Consider the following 25,688-nt stretch of genomic DNA (forward strand, 5'->3'; position numbering starts at 1 on the left):
GGCACAGCCGACTTCATTACCCATCCTTCCCTGATCCGATGGGACCGATGACCTCGCTGTTTGGTCCCTTCTTCCAAATCAACCAACACAACCAATCAACATCCTCATTTTACCACATGCTAGGAACTCAAGCTGTTAGTACACAAACTGAACTTCACCGATACTTGGGCGCCGCGTGCATGGTGATCGGCCTGAACATACGTATGTCACCAGCCATTCAGTGACTCGTCTTCACCATGTCTATGTTTCCCAAGGACTTCTAACTGTTACACTTGACACTGAGGTGTGGCCTATGGCCTCCTCCGACCATATCGCCTTCATTTGCATTGTTTTCCCCCAGCGGCAGAAAGTGTGGTGTGGTCGAGGCCTGTGGAAGCTAAATGTCGCCCATCTCAATGATACAGAATGCAGGCAGGTCATAGAGACGGCGCAGAACAATTGGTGGTGGTGGTTCAATTGCACCAAGCCTACTTTACGTCATTCAGTGGTGATTTACAGTAGAGACAAAATGCTGTGGCAACGATATTCCTTGGAATATTATTTTACACTTCCCCACGAACCCTCAGGCCATGGCCCTCTGTTCAACAACAAGTTTAAATTCAACGGATTAAGGCGAAGATAATTTCGATAATGTGTCGCCGCCTTGAGGACACAACAGTGTGTCAAGACTGTATACTTGGAGAGCCACAGTCCATGCATCATATTATCCGAGAGAAGTAACGGTGAACGCTAGTCCACGCCCTCATGTCAAATGGCCGACTGACGTCCCAGAATGACATCGCAGGCGTCTTTATGGACCGCTATAAACAGTTCTATGTGGCAGAGGGCCAGAACACCACAGTAATGAATGATGTCCTGCAATTCGTTAACAGGAACCCTTGGCGAGGCTGCTGTGGAGAGTCCCACAACGACGATTATGGCTGATGGCGTCGGTGATGGTCTTCATAAGGGTGTGGCAAACAAAGCCTCAGGTCCTTACAGCTTTCCATTGGAGTTTTACCGCTCATTCCACGACATAATGGCTCCACGCAGGGCTGCGATGTATCAAGAACTAATGAACCTTGCCATTCCCTGTCACCTGATTTGGTAGAAGTCCTGATTATCCCAGTCCCCAAGCAATCCGGCCGTTGATCATGTTAAATTGTGACTTCAAAAAAATTTTCCCAGATTCTTGCCTCCCGTCTTCGGCGCGTCCTCTCTCAAGTCACCTGTATGGATCAAACATTCTTTGGTGGTGACACTAACATTCAGATGGTGTTCAGCGATGGTCGTGACATTATAGCTGTGGCAGCAACCTGCCACATTCGCGGTGCCTTAGTGACGGTGGACTCCGACCACATCTTTGATAGAGTGAATCATGACTTTCTAGAGAAAGTGGTGCGACGGATACCCTTCTCCCACACATTTATACACATCGTCTTGCGACTTCTGTGAGGTGCCACGTCGCGAGTTTTGGTCAATGGCCGTGTAGAGGGCCCTGTTACTAACATGTGGTCAGGGGTGTCTGCTGTCGATTCCTTTTGATGCCATTGCCCTTGATCCATTGTTACGTTGGTTTGCGGATCAGCTGATCTGCTGTGCATACGCAGATGGCCTGGTGATCTTGATTCTATCGGGGATGAAGTGCGAGAGGCACTGGAGAGGATCAATCAATATGGGACTGTTGCCGGAAGTTATGTGAATCTGATGAGGTCTGGTGCTTGGTAGAAGTCTTCCGGCAGGGAGTGTGGCCCCGTTGCCATTACTGGACAAACTAAAATGTTTGGGTGTTACCTCCACGCATGATACACAGCGCATGGCCTCACTTAACTATAAATCCCTCCTTCAAGCGATCCACACGATTGTCCATGGCAACCTCCTGCTAGCATTAGACGCGATAAAATGGTTGGATTATGTTAATACTCATCTGGCTTCGCGACTACCCGATTTGGCACAGATTTTTACTGATGCCAAAGGCAATGGCCCAGAGAATGCAAGGGGCGCTTGGCTACTTTCTAAGTGCGGATCTTATCATCAAAGTCTGCTACGACACGCTAACTCTCCCTGCTCGAGACGGTGACACTGGTCTTGTCAACGTCCTTGAAAGAGCAGCTGCCTTTTATGTAAGTATGATGGTAAAATCGTGGACCCACCACCAAACCGGATTAATGGAAAGCCTGCTTGATGAACTGGCACCTCCCTCCCGAGTAGCACATATTTCATATGTCAGGATCTTTTTCATCGAATACAGTTACTTGCACACTGACTTGGCTTGTATCAGGAACCCTGAGGCACGTGACATGCATCACCTAGCGATGAGACGTAATACTCGGAATGTGGTGGAAAGCCGATATCCTATGGCCGCATGGCCAATAGTCTGGCGTTCTGTGTACCATGTCCTCCTCGTCACGAACGCTCGTACCTGCTACGTGGTTGTTAATGGGACAACTTCGTCTGCATGCCATTAACATGACAGATTCGCCACATTGCACCTATTGTCACACACTTGACACGAATGAACATCGACTGATGTTCGGATCTTCTGCAGAGGTGTAGCAACTGATTCAGTAAATGCTTGTCTTTCTTCTACGTACAGCTCATCATGCCATTGCACCAAAGACACTTACGTTACCAGATGAGACTTATTTGCCAAATACGAAGACCAATGCACTGAACTGGATAAAACGCCTATCGATCTCTTATTTGTTTCATAAAGGAGGTAAGAGTGTTCTTGGTTTTTGGACATTCCTACAAGATCGTTTTACCTTTCTCGCGCTCAGTCCCATTTAAAGTCAATACTATGCAAACTTTTTAGGTAGTGTCTTCTTAGACTCTCTATCCAGCTGAGGCATCCCGAATGTGAGGAGGTGATTCAGCATGCGTGTGTACCGCTAGTACTCAGACCAGTGTAACGACAAATTGGAATATTATTACGAGAGGATGGGCCCGGAACATGCCTGAATGACTTGGGATACTGAGTGCATCTACGCACAAGTTGGCGGCAGGTGGATGCCATTTTGTCTGTTTCGCCAGGAGGGCGTTTTTAATACCAATTTTTTGTTATTTATCCTAATTACACAACATTATTTTTCTCCTGGAGGGCGTCCTTTTTATCTTAATTGTTTGTTATTTTAATAATGATTATATTATGTATGAACCTCTTGTAAGACTTCCCCCATACGTACATTCCGTTTTGTACAAATAAAAATAAAAAAGAAAATAAAAAACACTCGTCTGACCGTAGTGATTAAGATTATTTTAAAAAAATGTCGGTGGAGCACTTTCCCACGAAAGACAAAGGTCCTGAGTTCGAGTCTCAGTCCAGCACACAGTTCTAGCCTGCCAGGAAGTTTCACATCAGCACACACTCCGCTGCAGAATGAAAATTTCGTAATGTAAACGTTGTATAATGTATAGCTATTTCAATAGCACAGTGCATAAATGTGTGCTCCCGCCCATGCCACTCTGTACGCACTGCTCAGTAGCGACGCAGCGCATGCTGATGCATTGTGCATTGTGACAGTTTAAGATGGGAGAGGGCGGAGCGCACATAACCAAACAGGTAGACACGTAAGGGCAGCTGATGCTATTGCACTTATAATAGCTTACTTACTCACCATCATTCATTATAGCATTATAATTACATTATAATATGTGAGCGCAGCTGTGTAAAAAAAAAACTTATTTAAGCGATATGCAAGTACCTTGTTACATAAGTGTTCCTCATTTGAGATGCATGGCAGCATGCTCTTGTCCTGGATGTAGTCCAATGGCGACCTTGTATTCTGAACTCCATTAACGTTTCAGGAAATCACTTGACAGGTCCAATGTGGTTGCTGTCTCCAGTGACTACGAACACCAAGTAACCTGCTACAGGGGATTTAGCACACCGGAAAAAAACTTTATCGCCAGGAGATATCAGATTGATATCGTGTAACGCCACTCCCAGCCTCAATTCGGCAGAGAAGAGAGTCCACAAGTTTCAATAGGTACGCCATTTCCAGCTGACTCATTCATTGTTAATTAGATCTCACAGAGCTACGAAAGTGCGTGAACATTGACTGCTACATTTCACCCATTGCTCTGAATAGTCCCAATTTTTTATTTTATTTTTGGGATTAACATCAAGTGATTTAGTAAGCAAGCTGAGGAGCGACAGAGTAATTGAGTATTCGTCCCACCAGAGCCATATACTTGCAGCTCTGTGAACTTGTATGTTGTCATCTGGTAAGACATGAGCGTCCACAGCGTACTCATCATGACTGCGAGATGTGATGGAAAGTAACGAGAATTTTAGTTTTTCTCGAAGAATCTTTACTTATTCATCAACATCAACTTTGTCCCTTTCAAGGTAGTCCCCTTCAGATATAACGCACTTGTGTTAGCGCTTTTTCTGATCTTGGAAGGACTTTTGGAACTGACGTTTCGTTGTGGTGTTCAGCTTCATCACTGATTCTGTTTTTATCCCGTCAACGATGGCAAAACGACGTCCTTTCATGGATCTCTTCAGCTTCGGAATTAGAAAGAAGTCGCAGGGGGCCGTGTCCGGTGAATACGGTGGCTGCGACGACATAACGGTTCCGTTTTTTTGCAAAAAAAAAAAAAAAAAACAAAAAAAACAAAACAAACAGACAAGCACACTGAAGTGTGAGTGGGATCATTGTCGTGATGCAATGTCCATGAGTTGTGTTTCCACAATACTGGTCGTTTCCTTACGACTGCTTCACACAAACATCCAGGCAGTATTCTTTATTGACCACAGCTGTTAAGTCCCATAGTGCTCAGAGCCATTTTTGACCGTTCGACAATACGGCGAGAACTCATGATGTACTACCTATTGTAATCGAACAAAACAGTGAGAAAAGCCTTCACATGTGATGGAACTTGTCGAATTTTTTCGGTCTTGCGTTTTCAAGCAGTTTCCTTTGGGATGATTGGACCTTGATTTCGACGTCATACCCGAATATCCATGTTTCATCACCTGTTGTAACCTTCTTTAGAAGTTCTGGATCGTTGTCGACTTCTTTCAGCAATTCCAGAGCGATGTCTGTGACACGTCGTATTTGGCCGAAATTCAACAATTTTGGAACAAACTATGTTGCTGCACGTTTCATGTCCAAAACATCCGGATCCCATTGGTTGCGGTGTTTTTACAACTTTTCTTACGCCGTGTCAGATGGCTGTTAGTTCTACACTTCCAAACAAATCGGGCATCTTGATTCAAAATACATATCCAAACACGACATATTCCTTCGGCCATTCTATCTCGTTACCACATTGAACTATCATATTGCATCTGTTCCATACACTACTTCACTGCCGTGACTTTCGTGAGCGATGGCGGATGAAAGGACCGCCTGGTTCTGCGGTACTCCAAAGTAACGACTAATATTTTGGGCGGTAAGCTTTCCTGGTGGCTCAAACCAAATGCCAGCTATAAACTATAAAATGTGTTAACAGCCTCTTTAAATTTCTTAAAGGAAGCCATGTTCCTGCGCAGTCCGTCTTTTCTTATTTTGAAATAAAAGCTTTATTTCATTACCAGCTGAATACCTGGTGTTGCCCGAGTCTATACTTATTCTGATCTTCTATTAGTCCATGTTCTCCTTCCCTCTCTCTCTCTCTACATCTCCTGCTTCACCCCCTCTGTGTCCATCTTCTTTTCTCTCTCTCTGCCCGTCCACTTCCTCCAACCCCCACTCTCTTTCCATCTCCTCATGCTTCTCTCTTTGTCCATTTGCTCCTCCCCAAATATCTTTGTCCATCTGCTCGTTCCCCCTATGTCTATCTCCTCCTCTTCCCACTAATTTCACCTCCTTCTGCCCCCTCTCTCTGTCCATTTTCTCGTAACCCTCAACCTGTTCATCTCCTCCTCTTTCTTTTCTTTATACATCACGTCATACCCCCTCTTTCTGTCCATCCCCTCTTCTTCCCATTCTCTGTCCATTTCCACCTTCCTTTCTGTCTGTTCATATCCTCCTCTCCTTCCCTCATTCTATCTCTTCCTCCCTCTGTCTATGTCAATCTCCTCTTTCCTTTCTCTGTCCGTCTTCTTCTCTCCCCTGTCTCTGTCCATTCCCCCTCCCCCATCTCTGTGCATCTTATCGTCCCTGTACCAGTTTCCATCTATCTCCTTCTTCCTCCTCGCTGTCTGTCATCTCCTTCTGCCCCTTTCTCTCTCCGCTTTATCGCGCTCACACCAGTAGGGGACCGGTGGTTCATACGACCACAGTATTTTTTTTTTTTTTTTCAGATCGTAACTAACACGTGCACCAAATTTCGCTGAAATCGCGACAGGGTTGAGGATGAGTTTTGCCCGCATACCAAAGGTCAAATACTTTTCACATGTATGTAACATATTTCAGGCATATCTGTTCACCTGTATGTGTCGTACAATGATAATTTCGTCCTGCAGTTCCATCTTCACGCAGATCAGTGTTTATGACGCATCTCCTGAACGATGTGTCCCTCAATGGTATAATTTTGCAGGAACATTCAGTGGTAAATGTGGTTATTGTCTGCGAAATGTGTTGTGAATAGAGTAAGTAGTAAAGAAGTAATAAAATAAAACGTCATGCACGATGCAGCAGTTTTTCACACAGTTCAGTGTTTATGGCGCCATATCTCAAAAATTATGTGTCGTACAATGATATAATTTTGGTGGTATATTCAGTGGTATATGTGAATACTGTGTGCAAAATGGGTCGCGAATACAGTCAGTGTTAAGGAAGTAATAAACTAGGACTTCATGCTTGAAGTGGCAGTTTTGCTGCAGGTACAGCGAAAATGTTCTAGGCGATAAATTTTTTCTCTTTCTTCATTTTGTGGTGGTTGTCAGCGAGAAAATGATTTGAAATTATGTGTCAAGTTTGTTTCAAGTCACTAAGTACACTCATTCTGAAATATTGAATGAATAAACTAGGGGTACACGTGGTCGTGGACTGCTTTCACACCCTCACCCCTACCCTCACCCCTACCCTCCCCCATTTGATAAGTAGTTGGCTTTTACTCCCTCAGAGATTCTTTCGAGAAGTAAGTGGTATGTGTTCCGAGTTTGTTTGAAATCGGTCCATTGTTTTAATAGGAAATGTGGAACATACATACGTAAATCCATCATTATACACTCCTGGAAATGGAAAAAAGAACACATTGACACCGGTGTGTCAGACCCACCATACTTGCTCCGGACACTGCGAGAGGGCTGTACAAGCAATGATCACACGCACGGCACAGCGGACACACCAGGAACCGCGGTGTTGGCCGTCGAATGGCGCTAGATGCGCAGCATTTGTGCACCGCCGCCGTCAGTGTCAGTCAGTTTGCCGTGGCATACGGAGCTTCATCGCAGTCTTTAACACTGGTAGCATGCCGCGACAGCGTGGACGTGAACCGTATGTGCAGTTGACGGACTTTGAGCGAGGGCGTATAGTGGGCATGCGGGAGGCCGGGTGGACGTACCGCCGAATTGCTCAACACGTGGGGCGTGAGGTCTCCACAGTACATCGATGTTGTCGCTAGTGGTCGGCGGAAGGTGCACGTGCTCATCGACCTGGGACCGGACCGCAGCGACGCACGGATGCACGCCAAGACCGTAGGATCCTACGCAGTGCCGTAGGGGACCGCACCGCCACTTCCCAGCAAATTAGGGACACTGTTGTTCCTGGGCTATCGGCGAGGACCATTCGCAACCGTCTCCATGAAGCTGGGCTACGGTCCCGCACACCGTTAGGCCGTCTTCCGCTCACGCCACAACATCGTGCAGCCCGCCTCCAGTGGTGTCGCGACAGGTGTGAATGGAGGGACGAATGGAGACGTGTCGTCTTCAGCGATGAGAGTCGCTTCTGCCTTGGTGCCAATGATGGTCGTATGCGTGTTTGGCGCCGTGCAGGTGAGCGCCACAATCAGGACTGCATACGAGCGAGGCACACAGGGCCAACAGCTGGCATCATGGTGTGGGGAGCGATCTCCTACACTGGCCGTACACCTCTGGTGATCGTCGAGGGGACACTGAATAGTGCACGGTACATCCAAACCGTCATCGAACCCATCGTTCTACCATTCCTAGACCGGCAAGGGAACTTGCTGTTCCAACAGGACAATGCATGTCCGCATGTATCCCGTGCCACCCAACGTGCTCTAGAAGGTGTTAGTGAACTATCCTGGCCAGCAAGATCTCCGGATCTGTCCCCCATTGAGCATGTTTGGGACTGGATGAAGCGTCGTCTCACGCGGTCTGCACGTCCAGCACGAACGCTGGTCCAACTGAGGCGCCAGGTGGAAATGGCATGGCAAGGCGTTCCACAGGACTACATCCAGCATCTCTACGATCGTCTCCATGGGAGAATAGCAGCCTGCATTGCTGCGAAAGGTGGATATACACTGTACTAGTGCCGACATTGTGCATGCTCTGTTGCCTGTGTCTATGTGCCTGTGGTTCTGTCAGTGTGATCATGTGATGTATCTGACCCCGGGAATGTGTCAATAAAGTTTCTCCTTCCTGGGACAATGAATTCACGGTGTTCTTATTTCAATTTCCAGGAGTGTAATACGTATGGATTTATGAATACAACAATTAGCTAATTTCTACCCTTAGTCATTATTAAACTAAACCACAATAAAAATTGGTGTTATTACGACATGTTACCTAGGGGCTTCGGAAAATATCCCTGCCATGTTCGCTCCGATTATAGCACCAAGGAGATAGAGGAATCGAGTCCTAGTGGCTGCGGCGTATACAATGAAAACACGCCAGCCTGCGATACCGCGCGATCGAAGGAAGCTATGAAGACAGTTTCCCGTTGACAACGTAAGGGAGAGAGCTTGTCGATAAGCAACATCCCATGATAATTTGGCCACGTCCCTACGGGGTATAAAACCAACTTGCAGCAAGCAGGAGGCACTTTCGCTGTTTACTACGCTTGCTGCATGACGCTGACTCATCCTGCTGAACTCATACCGATTGTTATTCACCAGGGCTTTGACCGGATCTCTGCTACGGATTCTGTCGCACTGCCGAAAACGACCTCGAAAAGAACTGTTCATTCCTTCATTTTAAGTATACAACAGCCAAGCTGTTTCACGTAGTATTTGATAGCTTTTTAACGTTAGATACGCTGATGCGTTCGAATTCAGCAACTATGAAGCGTACTGTCTTTACTGCATTAGCGACTCCTGTATGTGATTCCTTTATGTTTACTGCTTATGCTATGTGATAGGGCACCCTCCTCTAAAATTACCCTTTTTTTAAATAGAAATAGCCAATAACATGTATACTATCGATTTTTATGTAGATGAACATTATATCAGTTGTTTAACCGAATGAACTTCATATGATTTTGTATACGTTGTATGATACCGGAGCCAAGGTAGCCCCTGAGTGCCGGCAACCTATATAACATCACAGAGGACGAGGTTGTCTATGTCCAAGGCGTACCCAAAAGCACCGCGGTAAACACCGGCTATTGACATACAACGTAATGGAAACAGCACTACTTCCTGCAGGGGGAGCGTGAGCCAGGGCCTGCAGGAAGTATCACTACTCCAAAACCTGATTGGCTGGAGACAGCTGTTTAGGGGCTAGAACCAGGCCCGAAGTTCAGTTCACGCCGGATACCGACCTCGTCTACTGCGACCGTTGAAGATTACGTCTTCGCCTCGGAGTTGGACTGTTACTAGTGTGTGAGAGTGTTACCACGAACCATTGTGGAAAATTAGAAGTGAACTTTTGTTTGCCTCAATTAGTAGACTTTTTTCGTTATTCTTACCTTTAGTTTGTATGTTCAATCATCAACCTTGTGTACTTACATCAATAAAAGTTGTTTTTGTGAAAAATTACGAACTGTCAGTCACAACACGATGTATTATATTTCAGGCTAAAGGTATAAAAAGAAATTAATTTGTTACAAACGATATGTATATACAGTTAAAATTACCCTTCTTTTAGAAGTATTTGAAATTACGAAATACCTGGCATACTTAAAATTCATATTATTAATTGCACAATCTAACGCTAATTATTAAATCTATTTCTGGATTCATTTATAAAATAACGTTATAGCTTGGTATAGATTATTCTTACGTCAAGAAAATTTGTAAACTCTTTGGAATATTGTGAATACCGCAGAATGCTAGGAGTAGTGCGCATGCCTCTGACGGGATCGGACATGTTTTAGTGAGTGAGACTAACAATGTAATTTGTGCTGTTACAGAAGTGGAAACTGTAAAGTCGTTGTGATATTGAAAAAAGAGCCAAAAAATAAAATTCAAGAGTAAAACAGACAAATCTTCAAACATTATTGAGATCAACAGCAACCTACAAATTCAAAACTTCAGCCTCAAGAATGTATCCCTATACGCAAGAACTGCAGCCAACAACAAGAGAAAATGAAGATAAGTAAGAAGTTTTTCATTTGTATTTCTTACGCCTCTCGAAGCTTTCGAAACTTTTGAAGAGACAGGAAAGTTTAATGTTGATGTGTGGGAGGGTAACGTTACAGCTAGTGACTCTAACTCACGTCTAGATAAATGATGTATCCGAAGTATTTCGACTTGTGCTCAAGAATCTTACCCTGAAGCGCCAAAGAAACTTGTATAGGGATCCGTATTCAAATACGGAGATACGTAAACAGGCAGAATACGGTGCTGTGGCCTGCAACGACTTTATAAGACAACTAGTGTCTGGCACATCGGTAACTGCTGCTACAATTGGAGATTACCAAGCTTTAAGTGAGTTTGAACGTGATGCTATAGTCGGCACACGACCGATGGGACACATCATGTCCGAGGTAGCGATGAAGTGGGGATTTTTCCGTACAACCATTTCACGAGTGTACCGTGAATATCAATAATCCGCTAAAGTATCAAAACTCCGACATCGCTGCAGCCGGAAAAACATCCTACAAGAACGGGACCAACGACGACTGAAGAGAATCGTCCAACCTAACAGAAATGCAACCCTTCCGCAAATTGCTGCAGATTTCAGTGCTGGGCCATCAACAAGTGTCAGCATGCGAACCATTCAACGAAACGTCATCGATATGGGCTTTTGGAGCCGAAGGCTCACTCGTGTACCCTTGATGAGTCTCGTTTCGAATTGTATCTAGTGGATAGACGTGCATGGGGACAACCTCATGAATCCATGGAACTTCCATGTCAGCATAGGACTGTTCAGGCTGGCGGAGGCTCTGTGTTGGTGTGGGGCTTGTGTAGTTGGAATTATATGAGACCCCTGATACGTCTAGATACGACTCTGACAGGCGACACATACGTAAGCATCTTGTCTCATCACCTGCATCAATTCATATCCATTGTGCATTCCCACTGACATGGGCAATTCCAGCAAGACAATGCGACACATCACACGCCCAGAACTGCTACAGAGTGGTGGCTTCAGGAACACTCTTCTGAATTTAAACACCTCCGCTGGTCACAAAACTCCCCAGACATGAACATTATTGAGCATATGTGGGATGCCTTGCAACGTGCTGTTCAGAAGAGACCTCCACCCCCTCGCACTCTAATGGATTCATGGACAGCCCTGCACGATTCATGGTGTCAGTTCCCTCCAGCACTACTTCAGACATTAGTTGAGTCTATGCCACAACGTGTTGCGGCACTTCTGCGTGCTCGCGGGAGCCCTACACAGTATTAGGCAGGTGTACCAGTTTCTTTGGCTCTTTAGTGTATTTTCCTCTGGGGTAGTCACTTGCACTTTAATTTTTTCCGAATTTTTTTTACTAAGTATTTTTACTTAATTAGAATAAAGTAGTTGTTTATGTTACTATTGTCTTTTTCAAATTCATCGCGAGTTCTACAGTCCCACACTAAGATCTTTGTGCAACAAGAGTAATACATTTTCACATGGTGCTACATGTTTCGGGGTTCTTGTAGACACAATTCTGCTGCGATACGTATAAAAGGTACATCACAGTATGGGAGTGAAATGGCGTGGCAACTGGAAACGTACTCCATAGCTGAAGTACGCTGGACAGTACTATTCTCTTGGGCAAAACGTCTAAATTTTACACAGATTCGCCGCGAAATTCTGGCGGCATATGGACCAAACGCACAGATGTCAGTGAGTCTGGTCAAGAAGCACAGATCTTGCAAATGCGATTTCCATTTTTTCGGTAAACTGAAAGAATATTTTGAGAGGAAGAGATGAGGACATCCACACAGCGGTTCTCAAATGGCTCCATGACCCAAGGAGCGGGCTTGTATCGTCGAGTAACTGAACGATTTGTACAACGTTGCAACAGCTGTTTACAGAAACTTGGCGACCACGGTGAAAAATAGTTTCATGTATCTGTGTCACATTGAAATGTAGTGCAGTATTAAGTAATAGTTATTTGGCCTGGCGTAATAATGTATACTTTACTTTTTGAAGTCCCCCACCCCTCCTCCACACCCCGTATAATCACAAGACAATGTGGAGAAAAAGCAACATGTCAAGGCGTCCTTAATGCCGTTGGCACGCGAACTGTGCATTCGAGAGGAAGGAAGGAAGATTGGGTTTAACGTCCCGTCGATAATGGGGTCATTAGAGACGGAGCACAAACTCTAAGAGTGTCAAGGATAGGGAAGGAAATCGGCCGTGCCCTTTCAGAGTAACCGTGCATTCGTACGTTGAGTGTTGAGCGTGCCGAGTTCCTGACGTTATAGCGTAGAAAATCACGTTGGGGAGTCTTTCTGAACGTGTGGGACAATATCCAGCGTACCAGGTATTCTGGACGTATGTTTGAACCTAGACCAATGACATGGAAGATGGCCACCTACGTCAGATGCCACCTCTCTTCAGTACAGAATCGTTAGACGACATTTTGGGTTTAAATTGAAGCCTATATGTATATAAACCGCTTCTCAACATCACAAAATAGCGGATCTCTCGAAAACCCGCCTTTAATTCTACGATTTATTCTAATGAAATGACGTGAAATATCACACTGATCGTTAAAGAATTATTGCAACTTGTGCATTATGAAAGTACAAGGCAACGATACACAGAGGATTCATAAAAAAAGTTATTCGCTGTACAATTTGTTATAATTAAATGTCAATTAATAACACATATACGTTTAAAACTTTCAGGAGATGGTAAGATGCGAAATTACTTATCTAGGATTCTGTCTGCTTTTGTAGCTCACCTCTTCAGTTAGCCTTACTAAGATGGTTAGGACGTGTGCATGCTGTGTGCGGATACAGTAGGAGCTGGCCGCAATTCGCGAACAGCTGAATACGCTTTTGGCGACGAACAGTCACCTTCAGGCTGCTACCTCGGGGTGTAGTGGAGGCGGAGCATCTAGCGCCTTGCGTGAGGCACCTCAGGTGTCACTTGTTTTTGCCCATGGGCTCTGCTTCCGAGGCACCTCCTACTTTACCCGATGCGGTGGATCCGCCCTCACAGCAGGGTGAGTGACAGGTGGTAACGCGTTCGCGTCTCTCGAGGAGGAGGGCCAATGTGGAGACGGGGCACCATTGATCCTGTGAGGGGATGTGTGGCCGCTCCTTCAACAGGGTCCGAACAGGTACACGGAGAGCCCTTAGGCAGATAGTGTTCAGGGCTGGAAAGAGAGCCAATGTGCACTTGGTATGCCTGGCGGAAGGCCTCACTCGAGATGTGGAGGTGGCCTTGCCTGTGGCTATCGAGCGTGTAGGGTGCACTCGTGTGCATGTTGCTGCTCACGTCGGCACCAACGACGCCTGTCGCCATGGGTTCTGAGGTGATCCTCAGTTCGTGAAGACGGCTGACGGAGGGGTGCAAGCAGAGCACGCAATTTGCAGCATCGTTCCCAGAGTTGTCGGGGTCCTTCGGTTTGGAGCCGAGTGGAGGGTCACAACCAAAGGATTCGTCAACTCTGTGACAATCTTGGCTCCAGATTTAGACCTGCGCTACCGTACGGGGGTTTGTAGAACTCCTCTTGATAGGTCATAGGTGCACTACACAAAGTAAGTAGCTACTGGCATAGCAGAGTACTTGCGGAATAGCTGGCCAGTGTGGCCGAGAGGTTCTAGGCACTTCAATCTGGAACCGCCAGACCGCTACGATCGCAGGTTCGATTCCTCCCTCGGGCATGGATGTGAATGATGTCCTTAGGTTAGTTAGGTTTAAGTAGTTCTAAGTTCTAGGGGACTGATGACCTCAGATATTAAGTTCCATAGTACTCAGAGCCATTTGAGTAAATTGCGAAGTGCACATGAGGATTTTTAAGCTAGACGGTAGTTTGAGGAGCTTTGATGAACACTCGAAAGTCGATACACAGAAAGGGAAGTCAGATGGCGTTCATAATAAAGTCACTTCGACTGTCAAAATTTTGTCAGTAAACAGTCGAAGTATTCGTAATAAATACCTCTACATACTTGTTATTTAACAACGAATTTTTTGAACAGACGCACGGAGTCGCCATGGGAAGTCCCTTATCCCCTCTGGTGGCCAATGTATTTATGGAAGACTTCGAGGAGAAGGTGCTTGAATCTACTGACTTGAAACCCACGGTATTCTGGAGGTATGTTGATGATACCTTTGTAGTTTTGCCCTATGGTGAAGATAACTTGCAAGACTTCTTAAGACATCTGAACTCCCTCCACGATCAAACAAAGTTCACAATAGAAATTCAAAAGGATGGATGCCTTCCATTCTTGGAAGTTCTGGTTCGGCGCAGAGAGGATGGAACTTTGAGGCACGAAGTGTATAGGAAGCCGGCACACACGGATTTGTATTTACGTGCAAATAGCTCCCACCATCCTGCCCAGACAATGAGTGTACTCCGAACTTTGACCCACAGAGCGCATATTATTTCTGACGAAAGCAGTCTGCAAGATGAACTTTCCCACTTACAAAGAGTGTTTGAAGACAATGGGTACTCCCAACAGCAAATACAGAAGGCACTGAAAATGAAACCGAAAGAGGCCACAAAGGAAGCAGAAGAAGACGAAGAAACCTTTAAATCGATGGCCTTTCTGCCAAATGTGGGTAGCCTCTCATCAAAAATAGGACGGATCTCAGCAGACACAAAGTAAAAGTGATTTTCGTCCTCCACCCAAGACAGCTGCACTCGTGGGCTACGTCAAAGATGATTTGCTGCTCCGAAAATCTGGAGTTTACAAAATTCCATGTGAATGTGGCCTTTATTACATTGGACAAACAACTCGTACTGACCAAGAAAGATGTACAGAACACCGGAGGTACACACGACTTTTACAGCCTAACAAGTAGGCAGTGGCAGAGCTCTGTATTGATACTGGTCACAGTGTGTTGTATGAGAACGTCGAAATTTTGGCAACTACATCATATTTTGGGACTCGATAGTAAAGGAAGCCATTCAAATTCGTTTAACGATGAATTTGAAGAATAGAGGTAGAGGTTTCAACCTTGATAAACCATGGAATCAGGCACTTGCTGTAATAAACTCACAAAGACGACGTCACAGTGCAGCTCACAATGATATATCGACATGCCATCCCAGATCGACTGCGGAGTCATAGATGTAATTCGCGCATTGTGCACGTCTCTGCCGCCGACCAACGTCTCTGGCGCATTTGCATCTGTGGCCACATGCGCAGTTGCGCGGTACACGAGTATAAAGGGACGAAGCGAGCACTGGAGCGGCAGTCTTGCGTCTCACTCTGAAGATGGCTGAGCGTTATACAACCGAAATATTAGAAGAAGAAGGAGAATTCTTGCGGCTGCACACCTGAAACTTCATGGAGCTATTCGTAATAAAGTTCACGAATTTACTGCCCCCCAGGAAAGTTCTCACTCTCAAATTATTCTTGGGACAGAGAGCTGGCTGAAACCCGAGGTTGGAAGCTCTGAGATGTTTAGCGAGTCATGGAACGTATATCGGAAAGACAGATTAGAGGCCATTGGGGAGAGTGTGTTCATTGCAGTTGATAAAAATATTGTCTCTATTGAGAACGAAGTTGAATGTGACAGTGAAGTTATCTGGTCGCGTATAACAGTTGTAGGTGAAACTAAGTTAATTGTTGTACGTTTTTCCGGCCACCCAATTCGGCTGTGACAGTTCTAGTCATTCAAAGAAAGTCTACGATCAGTAGCGCGTAAATACCCTGATCACCCTATCCTAGATGGAGGCAACTTTAACTCACCCAGTACAGATTGGGATGTCTATGGATTCATAGCGTGTGGTAAAGACAAGCAGTAATACGAAATACTTTTGAACACCTTTTCTGAAAACCGTCTTGAGCAGCCAGCTCGGCAACCCAGATGCAATGGAAATATCTTAGACCTTGTAGCTACAAATAGGCTGGACCTTACCGACAATGTCAGTATAGAAAGGGGGATTAGCGATCATGATATGATTATAGCAACTACGGTTAGGAAAGTTCGTAAATCAGTTAAGAAGGCTAGGAGAGTGTATATGCTAGATAGGACAGATAAGACAGGAATTGTCATCACTTAGTGCAAGTTAGATTGGTGTAGAGAAATTATGGGAAAGTTTAAGCGGCTTGTAAATCGTGGTCTGGGGAGTTACTAGCTTAGTAAGTGGGTGAATGATGCAAAAGACCCGCCATGGTTTAATAAGGACATTCGGCAGATGCTGAGGGAGCACAGGCTGTTGCACTCTCGATTCAAAGGGGAACACATAAATGACGAGAAGCGAAGGTCAGTAGAGATTAGTGCATGTGTGAAAAGATCTATGCGCGAAGTATACAACAGTTACCACCGTCACACCTTAGAAAATGATCTGGCAGAAAACCAGAGAAAATTCTGGTGGTACGTAAAATCGTTAAGCTGGTCTAAAGCTTCCATTCAATCCCTTGTTGGCCAGTCTGGTGTGGCAGTTGAAGACTGTAAAGTGAGAGCTGATGTTTTAAATTTCAGGTTCAAGAAATCGTTCACACAGGAGAAGAATCGTGGGAACATACCGTCATTTGACCATGGGACAGACTCCCGTATGGACGACTTAGTAAAAAGCATCCATGGTGCAGAGAAACAATTGAAAGATTTGAAAGCAAATAAATCGCCAGGTCCGGATGAAATCCCAATTCGATTTTACAAAGAGTACTCTACGGCAATAACCCATTATACAGCCAGCATTTATCGTGAGTCTCTCGCCAAACACAAAGCCCCATATGACTGGCAAAAAAGCGCAGTTGACTCCTATATATAAGAAGCGTAAAAGAACGGACCAGCAAAATTACATAACAATATCCATAGAATCTTTGAACATATTCTCAGTTGGAATATGTTAAACTTTCTTGAGATGATAAGCTTATGTCCACGAATCAGCATGGTTTTAGAAAGCATCGCTCGCGCGAAACTCACTTGCCCCTCTCCTCATATGATATACTGCGAACAGTGGATGAAGGGCAACAGGCAGATTCCACATTTCTAGTTTTCTGGAAGGCAATTGACACGGTGCCCCATTACAGGCTGTTAACGAAGACACGAGCATATGGGATAAGTTCACAGATATGTGAGTGGGTCGACGACTTCTTATGTAATACAACCCAGTATATTGTCATCGACGGAGAGTGTTCACCAGAGACAAGGGTATCGTCAGGAGTGCCCCAGAGAAGTGTGATAGGACTGCTGGGTTGTTTGGGGCAAGAGACCAAACAGCGAGGAAGGACGGGGAAGGAAGTCGGTCGTGTCCTTTCGAAGGAACCACTCCGGAATTCGCCTGGAGCGATTTAGGAAAATCACAGAAAACTTAAATCAGGATGGCCGGACGCGGGATTGAACCGTCGTCCTCCCGAATGCGAGTCCAGTATGCTAACCAATGCGCCACCTAGCTCGGTGTGATAGGACTGTTGTTGTTCTCTTGGTACATAAATGATTTAGCGGACCGGGTGAGCAGCAATCTGCAGTTGTTTGCTAATGATGCTGTCGTGTATATTATGATGTCGAAGTTGAGTGACTGTAGGAAGATAAAAGATTACTTAGACAAAGTTTCTACAGTAGTTGGTGTGACGAATGACAGCTAGCTCTGAATGTGGAAAAAAGTAAGATAATGAGGATGACTGGAGAAACAAACATGTAATGTTTAGATACAGCATCAACAGTGTACTGCTTGACACAGACAAGTCGTTTAAATATCTGGGCGAAACGCTGCAAAGCGGTATGGAATCGAATGTGCACGTGAGAACTGCTGTAGGGAATGCGAATGGTGTACTTCGGTTTGTTAGGAGAATTTTAGGAAAGAGAGATTCACCTGTAAAGGAGACGGCATATAGGACTCTGGTGCGACAAATTTTTGAGCACTGCTCGAGTGTCTGGGATCCTTACAATGTGATATTGAAGGAAGACATCGAAGCAATTCAGAGGTGGGCTGCTAGATTTGTTACCGGTGGGTTTGAACAACACATGAGTGTTACGGAGATGCTTAGGGAACTCAAACAGGAGTCCCTGGAGGGAAGGGGAGTTCTTTTCGAGAAATACTATAGAGAAAATTTAGAGAGCCGAAATTGGAAGCTGACTGCCAAACTATTCTACTGCCGCCAATATATATTGTACGTAAAAACCACTAAGATAAGATACGAGAAATTAGGGCTCATGCGGTGGATAGGTTAAAATTAGATGTAGTGCGAATTAGTTAAGTTCGGTGGCACGAAGAACATGACTTTTGGTCAGGAGAATACAGGACTGTAAATACAAAATCAAATAGGGGTAATGCAGGAGTAGGTTTCACAATGAATAAGAAAATAGGAATGCGGGTAAGCTACTACAAACAGAATAGTGAACGCATTATTGTGGCCAAGATAGACACGGAGCCCCTACTACAGTAGTACAAGTTTATATACCATCTAGCTCTGCAGATAACGAAGAAATTGCTGAAATGTATGATGAGATAAAAGAAATTATTCAGATAGGGAAGGGAGACAAAAATTTAATAGTCATGGGTGACTGGGATTCGATAGTAGGAAAAGGAAGAGAAGGAAACGTAGTAAGTGAATATGGATTGGGGGTATGAAATGAAAGAGGAAACCGACTTGGATCAAGAATCATGAAAGAAGGTTGTATACATGGATGAGGCCTGGAGATAATAGAAGGTATCAGATACATTATATAATGGTAAGACAGAGATTTAGGAACCAGGTTTTAAATTGTAAGACATTTCCAGGGGCAGATGTGGACTCTGACTACAATCTATTGGTTATGAACTGTAGATTAAAAGTGAAGAAACTGCAAATAGGTGGGAATTTGAGGAGATGGGACCTGGATAAACTGACTAAACCAAAGAATATACAGAGTTTCAGGGAGAGCATAAGGGAACAATTGTCAGGAATGGGGGAAATAAATACAGTAGAAGAAGAATGGGTAGATTTGAGGGATGAAGTAGTGAAGGCAGCAGAGGATCAAGTAGTAAAAAGACGAGGGCTAATAGAAATCCATAGGTAACAGAATAAGTATTGAATTTAATTGATGAAAGGAGAAAATATAAAAATTCAGTAAATGAAGCAGGCAACAAGGAATATAAACGTCTCAAAAATGAGATCGACAGGAAGTGCAAAACGGCTAAGTAGGGATGACTAGAGGACAAATGTAAGGATGTAGAGGCTTATGTCACTAGGGATAAGATAGATACTGCCTACAGGAAAATTAAAGAGACCTTTGGAGAAAAGAGAACCACTTGTATGAATATCAAGAGCTCAGATGGAAACCCAGTTCTAAGCAAAGAAGGGAAGGCATAAAGGTGGAAGGAGTATATAGAAGGTTTTTACAAGGGCGATGTACTTCAGAACAATATTATGGAAATGGAAAAGGATGTAGATGAAGATGAAATAGGAGATATGATACTGCGTGAAGAGTTTGACAGAGCACTGAAAGACCTACGTTGAAGCAAGGCTTCGGGAATACACAACATTCCATTAGAACTACTGAGAGCCTTGGGAGAGCCAGTCCTGACAAAACTCTACCATCTGATGAGCAGGATGTATGAGACAGGCGAAATACCCTCCAACTTCAAGAAGAATATAATAATTCCAATCCCAAAGAAAGCAGTTGGTGACAGATGTGAAAATTACCGATCTATCAGTTTAATACGTCACGGCTGCAAAATACTAACGCGAATTCTTTACAGCCGAATGGAAAAACTGGTAGAAGCCGACCTCGGGGAAGATCAGTTTGGATTCCGTAGAAATATTGGAACACGTGAGGCAATACTGACCCTACGACTTATCTTAGAAAATAGATTAAGGAAAGGCAAACCTACATTTCTAGCATTTGTAGACTTAGAAAAAGCTTTTGACAATGTTGACTGGAATACTCTCTTTCAAAGCAGTGGTTGGGAAGGGAGTGAGACATGGTTGTAGCATCTCCCCGATGTTATTCAATCTGTATATTGAGCAAGCAGTAAAGGAAACAAAAGAAAATTCGGAGAAGGTATTACAATCCATGGAGAAGAAATAAAAACTTTGAGGTTCGCCGATGACATTGTAATTCTGTCAGAAACAGCAAAGGACTTGGAAGAGCAGTTGAACGTTATGGACAGGGTCTTGAAAGGAGGATATAAGATGAACATCAACAAAAGCAAAACGAGGATAATGGAAAGTAGTCGAAATAAGTCGGGTGATGGTGAGGGAATTAGACTAGGAAATGAGACACTTAAAGTAGTAAAGGAGTTTTGCTGTTTGGGGAGCAAAATAACTGATGATGGTCGAAGTAGAGGGGATGTAAGATGCAGACTGCAAATGGCAAGGAAAGCGTTTCTGAAGACGAGAAATTTGTTAACATCGGGTATAGAGTTAAGTGTCAGGAAGTCGTTTCTGAAAGTATTTGTATGGAGTGTAGCCATGTATGGAAGTGAAACATGGACGGTAAATAGTTTAGACAAGAAGAGAATAGAAGCTTTCGAAATGTGGTGCTACAGAGGAATGCTGAAGATTAGATGGGTGGATCACATAACTAATGAGGAGGTATTGAATAGAATTGAGGAGAAGAGGAGTCTGTGGCACAACTTGACTAGAAGAAGGGATCTGGTGGTAGGACATGTTCTGAGGCATCAAGGGATCACCAATTTAGTATTTGAGAGCAGCGTGTAGGGTAAAAATCGTAGAGGGAGACCAAGAGATGAGTACACTAAACAGATTCAGAAGGATGTAGGTTGCAGTAGGTACTGGGAGATGAAGAAGCTTGCACAGGATAGGGTAGCATGGAGAGCTGCACCAAACCTGTCTAAGGACTGAAGATCACAAATCGGGCGTGGTGGACGAGCGGCTCTAGGCGCTTCAGTCTGGAACCGCGCGACCGCTACGGTCACAGGTTCGAATCCTGACTCGGGCATGGATGTATGTGATGTACTTAAGTTAGTTAGGTTTCAGTCGTTCTAAGTTCTAGGGGACTGACGACCTCTGACGTTAAGTCCCATAGTGCTCAGAGCCATTTGAACCATTTGAAGACCACAACATCAACAACGGGGCATGTAGATAGTCGTTTTTCACTCGCTCTATTTGCGAGTGGAACAGTAAAGGAAATGACTAGTAGTGGTACAGTGTACCCTCCACCACGCACATCACGGTGTAGATGTAGACATAGATGAATGTATTAACATTAATGATTTTGGCTGGTGTTGCGTGATGAGTCCAACCCCCCCTCCCCCCCCCCCCCCCTTGTGGGGCTGCTGGTCCCCCATTGAGCGTATCCTCAAGTGGCGGATAGGGCAAAGTTTTCCAGATATGGAAGTTACCAGGGAAATAGCATACCTGGGGCGGACCAAAACCAGCATGTATGAGGGCCTATGGAGTGGAAGAAAGGCAGAGAAGCCCCCAACCATTAGCTGCTGCTTTGCAGTCAGTGGAGGGATCTCCCCTGAAAATGAAGCCAGCTATCCGGCGAGCTGTGAGGGGCAACCCCTCAGATGGTTGGGCGGAAGATTAACAACAATCTTCCTCTTTAAAAATCAGTTTTTGCGAAAGATAACAAAGGAATAATGGGACAGATATTCTGATGACGGCCCCAGCAAACAAAAGAAGGATAAGAGATATGTACATAGGAACATGGAATGTGCGGAGCCTACACCAAGCTGGAGCCCTACGTTAGGTGCTAACGCAAGTAAACAACTACGGTATAAAATATTGGCTCTCAAGGACATTAGGTGGAAGGGAAGTCACATAATGGACTCGGGAAATTTCATTATCTTCTATAGTGACGGGAGGACGAATACCTCTGAAACAGCTTCTGTGGTCGCTGAAGAACTAAAACATGTTGTGATGGGCCTCGAACCAATCAATGAACGGTTGTTCATGTTAAGATTAAGGGAAACAAAAAGATTTTCAACATAATAATTATAAATGTACATGCATCCACGGAGGAAGCAGATGAAGAACTGAAGGCAGAAGGTAGAGCAGTTGTATGATCAGGCTCCCAAACATCATTTTAAGATCTTAATAGGAGACTGGAATACTAAAATAGGAAAAGAAGAGGCCTATTAGCCAACTATAGGAAGACATAATCTCCATGAAATGTCAAATGACAATGGAATTAGGGTTGTAGATTTTGCTATAAGTAAAAACATGACTGTCAGCAGTACATGTTTTCCACACAAAAAGATAGACAAAGAAACATAGATGCCACCGGATAGACAAACTAGACGTCAGAGAGACCATATATTGATTGATTGGAGGCACGGATCGGGCATAATGGATGTTAGGAGCCAACTTGTAGCTATCTGCAGTTCATACCGTCCTCTAGTGAGAATTAAGTACTGCAAAGGATCTCGCCGGCCGCGGTGGTCTCGTGGTTCTAGGCGCGCAGTCCGGAACCGTGCGACTGCTACGGTCGCAGGTTCGAATCCTGCCTCGGGCATGGATGTGTGTGATGTCCTTAGGTTAGTTAGGTTTAAGTAGTTCTAAGTTCTAGGGGACTAATGACCACAGCAGTTGAGTCCCATAGTGCTCAGAGCCATTTTTTTGCAAAGGATCTCACTATTGAGTAAACAAAAAGGCCACAAACAAAAGAATTTTGACATTAAGAAGCTGAAGTTAGAGGAAATACGGAGACCATATCAGACAAAAATAGAAGAGGGGATTAAGAACGATACCGACACCTCAAATGAACTTATGTAAATAGGCTCAAATGGAGACAGATTGGTTTGATGAAGCATGTATGAGAAGAACTGAGGAGCGTAACATAGCACGAATGAAATTATTTCAGAGAAGAACTAGAGAAAATCTGAATGAATATCAAGAGGAGCGACGCGTAGCTAAGAGGGCTTGCAGACAGAAGAAAAGAGCACTAGAAACGAAAAAATTGGAAGAAATTGAACAACTAGGAGAAGAGATGCAACTACGTGAAATGTACCAAAACATTACAGAAGGAAAGCTCGGGTTTTAAGCCAGAACAATTATATGTAGGAGTAAAGAAGGGGATTTGACAGCAGAGAGTAATAAAATACTTGACAGATGGGCATAATATATCCAAGGGTTACTGTAACCAGAAATAGAAGGATTAGAACAAGAAGAACTGGTGGAAATAACTTACTATAGACCAGAGGACTTAACACCAGAACCCACACTGGAAGAAGTGAGACAAGCCATTAAGGTCTTAAAAAACAATAAGGCACCTGGAGAAAATCACATCCAGGCGGATCTTCTCAAATGTGATGGGGAAACACTGAGGAAAGCAATACATAAAGTGATGATACTGAGTAGCTGGCAGGAGGAAAGCATGCAGAGAAGTGGAAAATGGCTGTTATGTGCCCCATACATAAAAAAGGGAGATACATTAAACTGCCAGAACTATCGAGGAATCTCCCTGCTCAGTACTACATATAAGGTGTTCTCCAAGATTCAAACTAGGAGGCTTACTTCCTATGTGTAAGAGAGAATTGGAGACTATCAGAGTGGCTTTAGAAGAAATAGGTCAGCAACCGACCAATGGAAACGAGCGTATGGCATCGTCAACCGGGAGGCCCCATCCGGGAAAGTTCGGTCGCCAAGTGCAAGTCTTATTTGAGTCGACGCCACATTGGGCGACTGGCGCGCCCGTGATGCGGATGAAATGATGATGAGGACGACACAACACCCAGTCCCCGAGCGGAGGAAAACTCCAACCAGGCCGGGAATCGAACCCGGGCCCGCTTGCATGGGAGGCGAGCACGTTACCACCCAGCTAAGCAGGCGGACAAGCAACTGACCAAATATTCACATTAAGCATACTACTTGAAAATGTTACGAACATCAAATAAACATACACCAGCTTTATATTGATTTTAAACAATCCTATGAAAGCATCTCAAGAGCGGCATTGCGAAATATAAAGGAAGAGGCCGGAATATCTAAGAAGCTCGTTAAACTTACTATGATGATCCTGAGTAAAGCCAAAAAAGAGACTGAGACAAGGTGACAATATCTCCACACTGTTAGTCAACATCCGCCTAGAAAAAGTCTTAAGGCACATAGAGCTAAATGGAGGAGGAACCATTTTTAATCGTTGACTGCAGTATCTAGCCTACGCAGACGACGTGGCATTACTCGCACAGATCACTGCTGTGCTGGCCGGTGCCTGTCAACAGCTTGATGGAGGTACAAGGGAACTTGGGCTGGTAGTCAATGTTGAAAAGACCAAATATATGGCAATGAGCAACCGGTGAAACCTATCAAAACTCAGAATAGCTGACAAGAATTTTGAAAGAGTGAGAGACTTCAAGTACCTCGGATCGACTATCACGGAGACAAATGACATCAGCAGCAAGGTGAAAGAACAGGGGCAGGCAACAAATGTTACTTTGCCACACTACACATGCTTAGGAGGAAATTGAAAATCCTCATTTATAAAACAATTATAAGCCCAGTTGTTATGTGTGGTGCTGAGACTTGGACCATGACAGCAAATGAGGAATGGATCCTTACCATTTGGGAGGGAAAGGTTCTGCGTAAAATATATGGCCCAATATACGATCAAAAAGGTTGGCTCATCCGCACGAATGCAGAATTAGAACAACTTTTTGAAGAACCTGACAATTTCACTGCCATTAAAATAAGAGGACTGCGGTGGGCAGGAAACGTGGTCAGAATAGAGGAAGACAGATCATGAAGATTTTTGATGGCAAGGCTGCAGGCAGACGACGGAGGGGACGCCCCAGAAAGAGATGGGTGGACAGAATTGAAGAAGACATGAAAAAGCTGGGTGCAAGAGGATGGAGACGGAATGCCATGGACCGAATAGAATGGCAGAATACTGTGATTCAGGCCAAGGCACTTCAAGGGCTGTAGAGCCGAGGAGTAAGTAAGTAAGTAATTAAAACGTGACGAGTAGAGCCAGTGTTGTGACACATGGTATGTTGCTGGTTCGGCGCCCCATTGTACCGGTTTTTTTTTTTTTTTTTGCTAAACTTCACTTTTCCCAATAGGTTCTCATACGTTCTGAGTCTATAATATTCGATGTTATGTAAATATAAGTGTACCCTTTCTCAGGAGTAAGTTTGTTCGATTGACTGTATGTACAAGAGAGCCTGCACTATCTTGTTCCAAGTTTTGTATTTCACGTGTTGTAAAGATGCTGATACTGAATACGAACAGTGATCAAGTAAATATGAAGTTAGGGTTTTACTTAAAAGTGAGAATGATGAAATAATTTTTATCTTTGCGACTTTTATAAGCCGATGTTCTTATTGACTGGGCGTGGTACTCTCCTTTTTTCCTCATAACATGTTCGTGCATAGTTAAAATCTTATTTATGTGCTCTTAATCAACATGAATAGTTTATGGGCAATGGAGGAAACGTGGGTTTTAATACCGCTAACGCAGGA

The 25,688-nt window shown here is 44.3% G+C and overlaps 1 protein-coding gene across 1 annotated transcript in view; it reads right to left on the minus strand.

Moving 5' to 3' along the window:
• LOC126298404 (gamma-aminobutyric acid type B receptor subunit 2) overlaps positions 1–25,688 on the minus strand; it is a 1,564,981-nt gene that overhangs the window by 123,300 nt on the left and 1,415,993 nt on the right. The gene's annotated exons all lie outside the window — the stretch shown is intronic.

Source organism: Schistocerca gregaria, chromosome X (assembly GCF_023897955.1).
Source record: "Schistocerca gregaria isolate iqSchGreg1 chromosome X, iqSchGreg1.2, whole genome shotgun sequence".
In the NCBI taxonomy this organism is placed as follows: domain Eukaryota; kingdom Metazoa; phylum Arthropoda; class Insecta; order Orthoptera; family Acrididae; genus Schistocerca; species Schistocerca gregaria.